Source organism: Diceros bicornis, chromosome 19 (genome assembly GCF_020826845.1).
Source record: "Diceros bicornis minor isolate mBicDic1 chromosome 19, mDicBic1.mat.cur, whole genome shotgun sequence".
NCBI classification, from domain to species: Eukaryota; Metazoa; Chordata; class Mammalia; order Perissodactyla; family Rhinocerotidae; genus Diceros; species Diceros bicornis.
The window spans coordinates 7,669,717-7,683,792 of record NC_080758.1 but is presented as its reverse complement, the minus strand read 5'-3'; positions in this window follow the sequence as shown (position 1 = coordinate 7,683,792).

The window sequence follows — 14,076 nt, the reverse complement described above, 5'->3', positions numbered from 1 at the left end:
AAAAAAAAAAGTGATCACTAAAGAGGTCCAAAATACTCTCATAATAAAGTGATTCTTTTTTATTTCTGCAACTTGCTATAATTATTCATCCATACGTTCACTTGTCTATCCATCCACCCAGTAAACATTGCTTAAAGATTTACTTCATCATAAGCACTGTGGTGGGTGCTAGGGATACAGAAATGGGTATCTTCAATCTCCTGTAGCTCACTATTTAGTGCAAATGAGTTCATCAACCTAATGTAATATGATAAGTATTTAATGGTGACAGGTAAAAGATGTTCCGAGAGCACAGAAGAAGGTCTCCTCGCTCTGCCTGCGGGACTGGGAACAAGCAACACAGGATGGGAAGATGGAGTATTGCATTGCAAAGGCTGGAATATAGAGAAAGAGGACAATCGAATCATGGATCCCAGGAGAGGCAGCTGGCCTTTCATCTCCTCCTCTGCCTCTCCCTAACTGTGTGACTTAAACCCAAATTCTTCTCCCCTTAGCGTCTTATTTTTTTTTTATCTGTACAATGAGGACACACTAATATAGAGATTCTCAACTCAGAATCACCCATGTGGAGCTGTTAAAAAAATAGCTGATCAAGCCCCATCTCAGATGTGTTATTTATCCATTCATTAATTCAGCATATGTTTCTTTAGCACACATTTATTAAGCACCTAGTGTGTGCCAGATACTGTGCTAGGAACTGGGAGAAAAAATTAAATATCCATGACAAGATATTAGGGGAGACAGACATAACAAATAATCACTATACGAAAAATAAAATACTTATTTCAAAGGAGAGCTTACAATAGCAGCAACCAATTTATTAAAAGGGTAAATTTCTGGAGGAAGTGAAAGGTGAACAGAGATGTCAAAGATAAGGCAAAAGAGGGGCAAACTAATTAGGTACAAGAGGGGAATACCACACCTGGAAAGAAATAGCATGAGCAAATGTCCTGTAGAATCAAACTCTTCATGGGTGGGGCCAATAGAGAGACATTTTAAACTCTGTAGGTGATCTGGATGTTCCTTCAGGGTTAAGAAGCTCTTGCTAATCTCCAATTCTCATGTTTTCCAAGGCTGTTGTGGTGAACAAACAAAAAGAGGCTTGTAAACATCCTTTGAAGGGCTAAAAACGCTTTACACAGGCAGAATGTTGTGTAGATAACAGCTCTCAAGATCATCAAATAAGAATTGTACTCCGGATATTAAAACGGAGGAGCCCTTGATATGACCATAAATTTAGGGGATTACTCATATTTCACACCAAAATCGACATTTCATGTCACTTTAGCCATAGTGATATGACTCTTCCATTATTTATCTACAGCTCCTACATTTTCCATTGAAGAGGTTTTGTACCTCCATGAACACAAATGGTGTGTAGGGATTGATGTTTATGAGAGTGAGGGAGAGTGCCAGGTGAGTAGGACGAGCCCATGAATTAAAGGTGAAGTTCTGGCTACTCACCAAAAAAATTGGACCTTGCAGTTATAAACTGGACATCTGGTGGGAAAAAACACATCATATCATCCTACATGTTCTCCCTCAGACCGGGGGATCATACTACTGTGTGAAACAGACAGGTGAGCATTTCTTGCCAATTAAAACAAGGAAGTCTGCAAAAGTAAGCATCCAGCAGCTTAACAGAACTGTGGTTTTCACTATCGTATTTAGACCTCTAGCTTTAAATGTGCAATAACCAAACCAACCAGTCATTTAGGTAGCTCAATCCTACCCTTAGTTAATTATAACACCAAATGTACAGCTAGATCTTTACGGGGTTGGACTAATACCATAAAGGGATATGCAACATTCTGAGGCGCTTGAGTGAAATACCACAATGGAAATGCCAACCTTAGGTTAAGATGGAGAGGCACAGTAACCAGTCCCTGCCATTTCCAAGCTTGGGAGGCATTCTTCGTCTGACAGAAATCAGACAGAAATCAAGACATCAGACAAGAAATAAAATCAGATGCTTCATGGTATGATTCACTTGCACACAGAAATATAATATGATGGGAATTGGAGTCCCAGGCGACAGTGTGAATCCTACTTTATTTGTGACTGTGAGTGAGTGACTTCACCTATCATTGCCTATATTTTCTCATATGTTAAAGGGGGATAGTAGTTATAATGAGAATTAAATGCGACATTGAAGTTAAAACGCTTGACACATGCACAGAAGAATTCCAAATAATTTATGTAGATACTCTCTCCCTCTACCCTCCGCCAAGGAGGTGAAACATAACCCCCCACTCCTTAATTGTGAACTGTCTATAGTGACTTCTTTGCAAAGAGTACAGTATAAAAATCATGGAAATAAAAATTAATTTTACAGTGGAGAACACTGACAAACATTACCTCACCCAGATGATCAAGGTCAGCATTCGCAGTGATAAATCATGTGGATAGTATGTACCCTTCATACGATAAGATAAGAACGACACTTTACCTCTCTGGTCTTCCTCCCCAAAAATCCATAACCCCAGTCTAATTATAAGAAGAACAGCAAACAAACCCAAATCGACAGTATCTATAAAATATCTGGCGAGTATTCCTCAAAACTCTCAAGAACATCAAAAACCAGGAAAGTCTGAGTAACTGTCACAGTGAAGAGAAGCCTAAGGAGACATTACAACTAAATGTAATATGGTATCTGGATGGGATCCTGATACATAGAAAAAAAAGAAAAGAAAAGAAAAAGAAGGACCTAAAGTAAATACTAATGAAATCCAAATAAAGCATGGAATTTAGTTAAAAATGTGACGATATTGGTTCATTAGCTGTGACAAATGTACCATAACAATGTAAGATGTTAACAATAGAGGAAAATAGATGCAGGGTATATGGAACTCTCTGCCCTGTCTTTGCAAATTTTCTATAAATCTAAAACTATTCTAAAATATAAAAAGTTTATTTTTAAAAATCTTGGCCAAATGCTTGGGACACAGTAAGAAGTCGATACATGTTCTCTCTCCATTTTCTCACCTTCTTCTCCTCCCTTCTCCAGTTTGTAAAACTTGAAAACCTGACTTTAATTAGCTTTTAGAGGCCATGCCACAGTGGTCTAACCCCACATACATACATATATATGTTTCTCAAACTTAATGCATATATGAATATCTAAGGTATGATGATTCTGCTTGCAGATAAAATGCCTTATAAAATAAAAACATTTTCAAGGAGTCTAGAAGAAATAGATACAGGAATATTCTGGAAGTCAACATTGTCATTAAGTATCCAGGGTCTTTCCATCATTTGACTTTGTCATACTCAGAACACAGATGTCTTTTCTCTTATTTCTGATGATGTCTGCTTTAACCACGTTGGAAGTTCTAGGTGGTCAAAAACATAAGAAAAGGAAATAAAAAAGCATACATATCAAAAGGAAAGAAATAATTAGCAGTCCATATTTTTAAATAACATCATTGTCTATGTGGAAAACCACAAAGTATCAAGAAAAGAAAAGCCTTCTAGAACATATAAGTGAGCTCATCAAGGTCATAGGATGCAAGATAAATATACCAAAAAATCAACTATTTTTCTTTACATTGGTAATGAGCGTGTGCACACTGAAATTAAAAATATGATACCATTATAATTGTTCAAAAAATCGAACACTTAGGTGTAAATCTAACAAAACATGTGTAGGACTTGTATACTGAAAATGCAATATACTAGTGACATAAATCAAAGATTAAAATGGGGAGTCATACTGCATGCATGTTTTGGAAGATTCAACTTAGCAAAGATGTTAGTGCTCTCCAGATTCATATACAGATTTAATGCAATTCCTATCAAAAGCTCAGCAAGATTTTTTGTAGATATAGACAATTTAGTCTATATTTAGAATAATTTAATTCTAAAATTTGTATGGAAAGGCAAAAGAATTAGAATAGCTAAAACAATCTTAAAGAAGAAAAAGAAGGTAAGATGAATCAGTCTACCTGATTTTAAGAGTTACTATGTAGCCACAGTAATCAAGACTCTACGGTATTGGCAAAGAGAAGACACATAGATCAAGGGAACAGAAGAGAGTCCAACAATAGACTCACATACATATTCCCAAATGATTTTGAACAAAAGTACAAAACCAGTTCCATGGAAGAAAGGTAGCCTTTTCAATAAATGGTGCTGGAGTAATTGAATACCCACAGGCAAAAAAAATGAACCTCAGCCTAAGTCGCACACGTTATACAAAAATTAACTCAAAATAGATTATAGTTGTAAATCTAACCTTGAAATGTAAAACTTGAAACTATACAACTTTTAGAAAATCTCCAGAATCTAGAGCTGGGCAAAAAGTTGTTGGACTTCACACTGAAAGTGCAATCCATAAAAGGGAAAATTAATAAGTGGGACCTCATCTAAAAATTAAAAATGTTTGTTCCTGAAGGATCTCTGTTAAATGGATGAAACGCCAAGCAACAGACTGGAAGAAAATATTTGCAGGCTACATATCTGGTGAAGGTTGAAGAACATAGAATGAATATTCAAAACTCAATATTTAAAAAAAAAATCAATTTAGAAAATGAGCAAAAGACATGAAGAGACATTTCACCAAAGAGGATATACAAATAGCAAAGAAGCATATAAAAAGATTTTTGACAATATTAGCCATCAAGAAAATTAAAATTAAAATGATGTGATATTACTACACACATATTAGACTGGATAAAATAAAAAATAATGACAAAACCAAATGCTGGCAAGGATGCAGAGAAACTGAATCACTCATATATTGCTGGTGGGATGTTTCTTAAATAACTAAACACGTGACTGCCATACAACCCAGCAATTGCACCTCTGAGCATTTATCCCAGAAAAAAGAAAATCTGTGTTCACACAAGAACCTGTACACAAATGTTTATAGAAGCTTTATTCATAATAGCCCAAAACAGAAGATAACCCAGATGTCTTTTAATGTGTGAATGGTTAAACAAACTGTGTACATCCGGGGAAAACTACTCAGCAATAAAAAGCAATGAGCTGTTGGTGTACACAACCACCTCCAGAGAAACATATTGAGTGAAAAATGCCAGTCCTAAAAGGGTACATATTGTATGGTTTCAATTATATAAACATTCTTGCAATGAATGAAAAAATTATAGGGATAACAGATTAATGGTTGCCAGGAGTTACAGAAGGTTATGGTTGTGGGAAGGAGGTGGATGTGGCTATAAAAGGGCAACACGAACTATCCTTGTGGTGATGGAACTTTTCTGTATCTTAACTGTATCAATGTCAATATCCTGGTTGTGATGGTGTACTGCCTGTTACCATGGGAGAAACAGGGTAAAGAGTACGGGAGATGTCTTTGTTTTATTTCTTACAACTGTGTGCAAATCTACAATGATCTCAAATAAAAAGTTAAATTTAAAAACAATTTTACTAGCTTGGGTCTTAATACGTAATTTGTGCAATTAAGTTAATTTAAATCCACTGGCATTTATTGACACTAACTTTTTTAATTTCAATATTTTATTTATTTATTTATTTATTTTGAGCAAGATTAGCCCTGAGCTAACATCTGTTGTCAATCTTTCTTTTTTTTGCTGAGAAAGATCAGCCCTGGGCTAACATCCATGCCCATCTTCCTCTACTTTATATGGGACGCTACCACAGCATGGCTTGATAAGCGGTGCGTAGGTCCGTGCCCGGGATCCGAACCTGCGAACCCCAGGCTGCTGAAGCAGAGGGCGTGAACTTAACTACTACACCACCAGGCTGGCCCCTTGACACTTATTTTTAGATATAGTTAGGTCCTACAGGGGGCCCAATGGTATGTGTGTGATTTGTCTGCTACAAAATTATAAGAGAGAAGAGCATGGAAGACCCATTGCATTCACTCGGTGATCAAGATTGGGAGAACGCTCATCTCTTCCTCAGCCCCAGCTGCAGCATCAGCCTCACTGGCAGAGAGACTTACATGGGCATGTACTTTGAAATTTATGGGTGCTTGCAGATTACTCTTGATCATATCCCTGAAATAGAAATGACCTTCTCCAACTTTCCCCAAGATAGCTATAGCTATCTTAGATGTAGATATAGATATAGATGATATAGATATGGATATAGAATTATAATTTCCAGTAAATTTGTTAAGGATATGTGAACTTTAGCTTCTTTTTGTTGAGAAATAGCCTGAAATGTTTAAGTGCTTAACAGCAGAGGCCCGTTTGGGTCCAGAGTGACTGATTCAGATGCTGTCTGGGCTATTCACTACCTGTGTGACATTGAGCAGGATACTTACCCTCTCTGTTTCTTTCTTTCCTCATTTGTAACATAAGAATAAAAATAAATGTTACCTCAGAGAGTTGATATGAGAATTGAATCAATTAATATTTGTAAAGCACACAGTGCTCTCAACAGTGTTTGTAAAATAAATTCTTTCTCTAAATTTCTTGGATAGTTTCTTCTGACTCTAGTTTATGAAATAAAAATAAATTCACTCTCACTTTTTTGTAACGTTTAGTCTGACACACTTACAGATTTATAATCCTAGTTGCAAATGCTCAGAAAGAATTTGAGTACTTTTATAAGAAAAAAATGAAGTTAAAATAATACCTCCTTTAAAATGTATGATATGAATGCTTCAATTTATCAAAATCTTGTTCTCCATTTAAATATTCAGCCATTTTTTTTTTCTAGTTTCAATCTATACATTTCAAGATGAAACCCTGCAGGCTATATTTTATTATAATTATGTTGTCAGTGTCAAGAATGCAGATGCTCAGATTTGATCCGTCCTTTGAGCATTATCTGACTATTTGCCAGGACCCCCACCCTGCACCACTTTTGGACCAGTAAACTCCCTGGGGCAAATCAGGCAAAATATCAGCTCTGTTGTATTTAACCAGGGAAATGGGATAAAGACATAAAAAAATAATAAGACAATTACTCACGGCTCAGATATGACATTAGTGCTGGCGATCTGTTGAACAGCACAGTTGATAACCAGAAAATGTGCACCCCCTCACCATCAACTTAGAACAAGGCCATTTCTCAGAGTGATGGCAGAATGAATGCTTAGCGATAATAAATTCATTAATCTTACCCTCATAACATTTCAAAGGAATAATGAGATGGGAATAAATGACTCAAAAAGATAAAAAGAACTCACCACCAGATGTCTCCACTTTGTAAGGCAATTAACAAAACAAAAGAAAACAAAAGGAGGGTTGATTTAGGGCGGTGGTTCTTGTCTGGGGGTGATTTTGCATCTCCGGGTGAGCTTTAGCAATGCTGGAGATGTTTTTGATTGTCACAACTAGAGGAAGAGGTATTACTGGGTAGAAGCCAGCGTGCTGCTGCTAAATATCCTATAATGCACAGAACAGCCTTCCTTAGCAACGGATCATCTATCCCAAATCATCAGTAGTGCCAAGGAACCCTTTTAGGGACATTTGATGTGCTTGATTGGCATTATAATTTACCGAGCCTCCACTAGATATTTTCTTTTTCCATGTGGGATAGTAAAAGGTGATAAGAAAATTGGATATGAGACTAAACACTGTTTTCTTCCATTCTTCTGCAGATATCTCTATTGCAGGCCCTATAATATAATATTCTTTACATATAATTTCCTTTTGACTTGGCTGTCGTCTTCATGAGGTGATGATGTCTCCCTGAGGACCTGGCTAAGATCATTTCTATCTTTGTGTGCCTAGTGCTTAGATTGTGTGGCATGTAGTACACACTCAATAAAAGTTTGTCAGGTGCATAATTTCATGAGTTCATCATAATAGGATATCACTTCTAAAAGGAACATGAGGAAACTCTACATTTAAAGAAGGTATGCTTCAGAATCCATCAGTCCTGGGTTTAATGGAAGATTGTGGCATTAGCAAGCAGGCAAGGTGTGCTGGTAACAAGCAGTGTGGGTTGTTAGGAAGAAAATTAAGATGTTAACAAAGTTTTGAAGGAAGATGTCAAGCAAGACATTATATGCAATCAAGAGGTTATTCAAATACAAAGGTAGTGGGCCAACTTTCTCAATCTGAAGTGCCTATAAATTCCTCCTTGAAAAAAAATACTTGGCAATACCATCCAGCCATTTAAGACTTTAATCTAATTTATCTCTTTGTAGTAACACCCTCCCCCAATGCCTAAGCCCTTTCAACTACTGATCTGTTCTTTATTATTATACTTTTGTCTTTTTGCAAATGTCTTATAAATGAAATCACATAGTGTTTAATCAGGATTCTTCAGAGAACAGAACCAATAGGATACATATGTAATAAGGAATTGGCTCACACGATTAAGGAGGCTGAGAGTCTGAGAAATCCCAAGGGCTGTGATTGGCAAGTTGGAGATCCAGGAGAGTCAGTGATGTAGTTCCAATGGGAAGGCAGGAAAAGACCAGTGTCCCAGCTCAAGGCAGTCAGGCAAGGGGAGTTCCTTCTTACCTATGAAGGGTCACCCTGTTTGTTCTCTTCAGGCCTTCAACTGATTGATGAGGGCCACCTACATTAGGGAGGGCAATCTGCTTTCTGAGTGTTGAGACCCCATTCCCATCCTCAAGCCAGATGTTGGGGGCTTCACTTAAAGCCCTTTTCTGGAGACTAAGACTAACTTCCAGGCTTTGGGCTACAGTTTTTTGAGTCCGAGACATACCAGAAGAAAAAAAATATATATATATATATATACATATATAATACTTCCCATCAATACTACAAATTCTTCAGGGTCCCTAAATAGCTGTTCCAGGCATTCTGTCCAGATTTCATAGCTGCGTCCAGTGGCAGAGACATGGTGGAATGTGCTTACACCATCTCACCCAGAACTGGAGACCCATCACTTCTTAAAAAGATTTCAAACATATAGGACAAAATATTAACGGTGGTCGATTAGAGTAGAAGTGGTATGAATGATCTATTTCTTCCTTATACTCTTTTGCATATTTTAGAAAGTTAAATTTTCCAAGAAGGGAAAATTTTCAGTAGATCATTCTACAGTCTGTCTGTAGAAAGATGGGAAGGGCTTCTGTGATTCAGCCAAGAGATAAACTTAAGAACAGAAAACACTGAGGAAACACGGAACATACACCTTCTATGTTCCTTCTTGTCTCCTCTCTGATTGAATCCCAAACATTAACTCCTGGTGACACCAGCTTGGATACCCGAATGTTCTCGGCAACTGTGCTCCCTCTTCTACTCTTAAGCTAAGTGGTGGTTTCCTGGAGTCTAAGAGGAATACAGAGTTGGAGGAAAGTGACTTAGAACCAAAGTCAAAGGAAACCATAAAGGTAAATACACTTTATTAAACTTCATCTGTCACAAAGGAATAAAACAAAGCTTGCAAACTCCAAGTGATTGAGAGGCACCAGACTTTATGCTGAGCCCAGTCATTTCTCTCGGCTATTAAATATTGTCATGTAACTCTGTGCTCTTTCTCTTGCCTCTAAATGAACTTCCTTCGCTCCCTTTAGATTCATTTATTATGCAGTGAGATGTAATTTTAAAAAAAAGTCTTTGGAAGAAGTGACTAATATACTTGCACAGACGAGCTTTTGTGCTAACTGGGTTTATTTGTCTGCGTCAACGCAAACTTACACAGGCTTTCTTGTGAAAAGACAAAATCTACAGATAGGTGACAGGGGAGGATACTTACAAGCAAGACTACTGCATATTATAAACTTGCACTCCATATGTCTAAGGTAAAGCTTTTAGCAACTAATTTTGGGTCAGAACTACTGAAAACTTTCATTCTTAAGGACATCAATTTATACTGAGTATAAATTAACACTGAAGGAATTTGTTAATTTTACTGGGAATTAAAAAAAAATCAGGTCACCTCTTTTTGGTTAATAACTGAATTATCTGAGTTAACTGGATATCTGTGGAATTCTCTTCACTGAAAGAGATACGAACCTGTGACTCTCAAGCTTAAAATCCTTTGCTGGATGCTAATGGTCTGTGGTCCTAAACACCCTTCTATAGATATGTGAGGTTTCTTTTCTAATGGGGCCGTTGCTGGTCCAGGGTGAGGTGAGGAAACTAAGGACAACGGAATGAGGTTCTCATAAAGCTAGAATTCTTTCAATTTAACATATTTGTGGTCTGCAGAATACTGTCCCCCTCCCAAAGTGTCCACTTCCTAATTCCCAGAACCTGTGATTTTGTTACTTTACATGGCAAAGAGGACTTTGCAGATGTGATTAAGCTAAGGACATTGAGACAAGGGATTTATCCTGGATTATCCAAGTGGGCCCAATGTAATCACTTGAATCTTCAAAAGTGAAGAATCTCCCTCAGTTTTGGTCAGAGAAAGGGATGTGGTGACAAAAGGAGGGTCAGAGAGATGCGATGTTTAAAAGACTCAACCCATCATTGCTGGCTTGGAGATGGAGAAAGGCACTGCAAGCCAATGAATGTGTGAGCAGCCTCTAGAAGCTAGAAAAGGCAAGGAAACAGATTTCTCTCTATAGTGTTCAGAGGCACGCAGCTGTGCCAATTCATCAACTTTAGCTCAGTGGGACCCACATCAGATCTCTGACTTACAGAATTGTAAGATAATAAAGTTGTGTTATGTTAGGCCACCAAGTCTGTGGTAATTTGGTGTAACAGCACAGAAAACTAATACAATATTTTTATTATTTTTTGTGAGATCATGCCTTTTGATTTTTTGGTATTTAATATGTTATCTTTCTCTATGAAACAATAGAAAATGGTAGTGTATGTGTGTTTGAGGTTTATTTTCTTCCTTGTCAAAATAAAATACAGTCACCCTTCGTTAGTCCTCTGATCTCCCATTTCTTCCTTCCTTTTTTAAACTGTGTCATGAGATTTAACTGTTGTCCATGCGTTTTGTCCCTACATACATCCCATGTGTGGCCTTTCCGATCCCGTCCATCTCTCCAGGTGCACATCCCTCAACCTCCGACTCTTTGCTTTATCCTCTGGGACAGTGGATCCCAAACTTCCAAGTAATCACAATTCCTCAGTGTACTTATGAAGCTGTGCATAGCCGCTTCCCACCATGCAACTACTGAATCAGCATCTCCCAGGGAGGGGTCTGAGAAGCTGCATATTTAGCAAGGAATACAGTCATCAGTGAAGTATGAGAAATGGCATTCTAGCAGCACCAAACTGCTGATATTCTTTGTACTTGCTATGACCACTCCCCACCTCCCCACCCCATCAGACCTCCCTCTGCCTAGAATTCCCTCTCCCCACTCTGATTCCCTCCCATACTTTACCTGGAAAGTTCCTTCTCAGGCTTCAGTTGATATCATTTGATTCCGATTCTCACTTCCTGAGAAAGAGTTCGCTAGCTGACCTTCGCTCCTCAAATCACATGGCGCATTCGGCATAAACTATGACGACGGCACTTACCGTAACGCTTTGTAATCATCTGTCTTCATCAGCAAGATTCTGCCCTTGAACATAAGGATTATACTGTATTCATTTTTCTCCCGCAAGGTCCAGACTAGTGCTGGCGAGTTATTAGACGCTGAACGAGTGGAAGAAGGAACACATGAGTAAATTAAATAGTAGAGGCATAAGGTCATGAGGTAATTCTCTACTTTCTCTCTTTTAAGCATCAGGCTCATTTTCAGTTAATTGCCTAGGGGACCCAATTTAGAGATCCTGTTGCAAATATCTGCAGGAGAAGAGAAATCTGGTGTATGGCTTTTCTGTGTTAGAAAGAAGGAAGTTACGCCAAGTCGACTTTACCTTCAAGTTACATTTTACTTATCACTGAACACCTCTCACCATTTCCATGAACTGCATTCTGGTCCAAACTTCTATCACGTCTGGGGCCTCCCTTATTCCCTTCAATATAATAAACCCCTGGGCTTTTGCACCTGCTGTTCTCTGCCTGAGATAATCTTTATACATCATGGTATATGTATCTTGGCTCAGTCCCTCCCAGAGAGGTTTGCCTGACCGACCTATCTAAAATATTGTTCCTATCACAGGCAATGAATTTACTCCGCTTTCTTCTTTTTTTTGCATATTTATATAAAATGTCCATTATATATTTATTTGTTGTTACCCTGTCTTGACAATTAGAATACAAGTTCCATGAAGGCAGAAATTTTGTCTGCTTTGTTCACTCCTCTATCCCTAGTGCCTAGAATAGTTCAACGTATACAGTAGGTATTCAATACATGTAAATTGAAATTTGCATATGGGCGTGGCAGGATGTTCCATGATAACCAAGCAGGCTGGCACAAGGCACAATGGGTGCATGCGCTCATCCAGGATGCATCAGGTATCTTAAAGCAACATTGTAAATGCGCCTCCATTTATGCCTGTGATTGCTAAGATACAAGAATGGGATACATATTCTGTTTCTCAATTGTGTCTGGTCATTACCTAGGAAAGCATTGAGAGTTTCCTGTTGTTTTTTCACCTGACTTGCTGTCCACTGCAGCCTAGGGGAACACAGCTGGGTTTGTTGCGGGCGATGGTGTTCCTGGGTGCAGATCCAGTTTAGCTTTTCCTGCTCCTCTGGTGAAGCTGCTGAGATCTAGTTAAAAATCAAATAAGCAGAGTTCGAGGTGTGCCCCGAGACAGTGCCCGCCACAGAAACCTTGTTTGCTTTTGCAAGAGAGCCGCATGATCCACTTCCAGCTTCCTCCAGAACACTGTTTGTTTTGAATTCCTGGAGAGGAGTGAGCTGTCCGTCTGCAGGATTTGATCCTGGAATTTTTTTGTTTTAACTGCATAATAACTCTGTGATATCGAGCCCAGAACTTGTCTTTGTTAGCTTCAGGCCATTGCTGTCTGTATTATCTTCCCACATAGGAGGCTCTCGCTTCATTTTGCTGATGCCCCGGAGGGATTTCTGAACTCTGATCGGTTTCCTTTCCTCACCTTGAAGCTTTTTCCTTTTTGTTTCTTTCCTCCTGGACTATAAATTTAACAACTGTAGTCTTATCTCTTAGACACTGACTTCAATTCTTTGTTTTCCTTTGCCTTTCTGTCTTTGATGGATCAAGTGTTTCCTAATTGCAAGAATGAGAAATATAGGGGATCGGCCTTGGGGGGTGTAGTGGTTAATTTCGCGGGCTCCGCTTTGGCGGCCCTGGGTTCACAGGTTCGGACTCAAGGTGCGGACCCACACACTGTTTATCAACGCATGCTGTGGCAGGTGTCCCACGTATAAACAAGAGGAAGATGGGCACAAATGTTAGCCTGGGGCCAATCTTCCTCAGCAAAAAAGAGGATTGGCAACAGATGTTAGCTCAGGGCTAAGCTTCCTCACAAAAAAAAAAAAAAAGAATGAAAAATATCCTCCAGGGACCAGTGTCCAAGGTTGCACGGTTTTCTGTTTTGAGTTACATTTGTGTTGCTTCCCTGACCGACCCTACATCTTCATGCCCCGGAAAGCATGGTAGTCATACCATGGTGCTCTAGGTATCTCATTCATTTGCTGGGCTCTCAGTGCATTTGGTGGCTTTTCAGAGAATCAGCCCTCCCTTTGAAATTATATTTTAAAAGCTCTTAGATGTCTGGGTCCGCATTTCTTTGCCTGAAAGGGAATAAAAGGAGAGAAAAGAAATGTTGGATGTATCAAAGGGCAACGCGTCTTTCTTTCCTCTCCCATCCTTCCCATCTCCAGGTGTGCTGTCCACAGGGACACAATACGAGCATGGGCTTTGAACTTTAGGGCTGGAAAGAGAGGAGGCGTGAAGGGAGCATCATCCTGTACGAGACGTTTGTTATCATAGGGTGCTGGTTGGATGAGTCTGGGCTCTCAGAATATTCCAAAATCTGTGTATGCTAATCTTAGGTGACCAACTTGTTTCAGTTTTCCTGAGACTTTCTTGATTTTAACACTGCAAATCATAGGTCCTGGGCACACCAGAATGGTTGGTCACCCTGCAAAATCATTCAAACACAATTTCGAGTGCCTACTATGTGCCAGCATGTCTCTTAAGGAGACTCGTGGTTTGGTCAGCCAGTCCTTTAGCTTGTCCTCATCTGCATTTTTCTTCCTCGTGTTTACATAAACCTTTAAAGGTCGCCCTTTTGTTAACAATTTCACATTCATGCCTGGCCTTCGTTGTCCTGAACGTTTGACCCTCTGTTAATTTGATTTCATTCTCTGACATGACCTTGGTCCTCC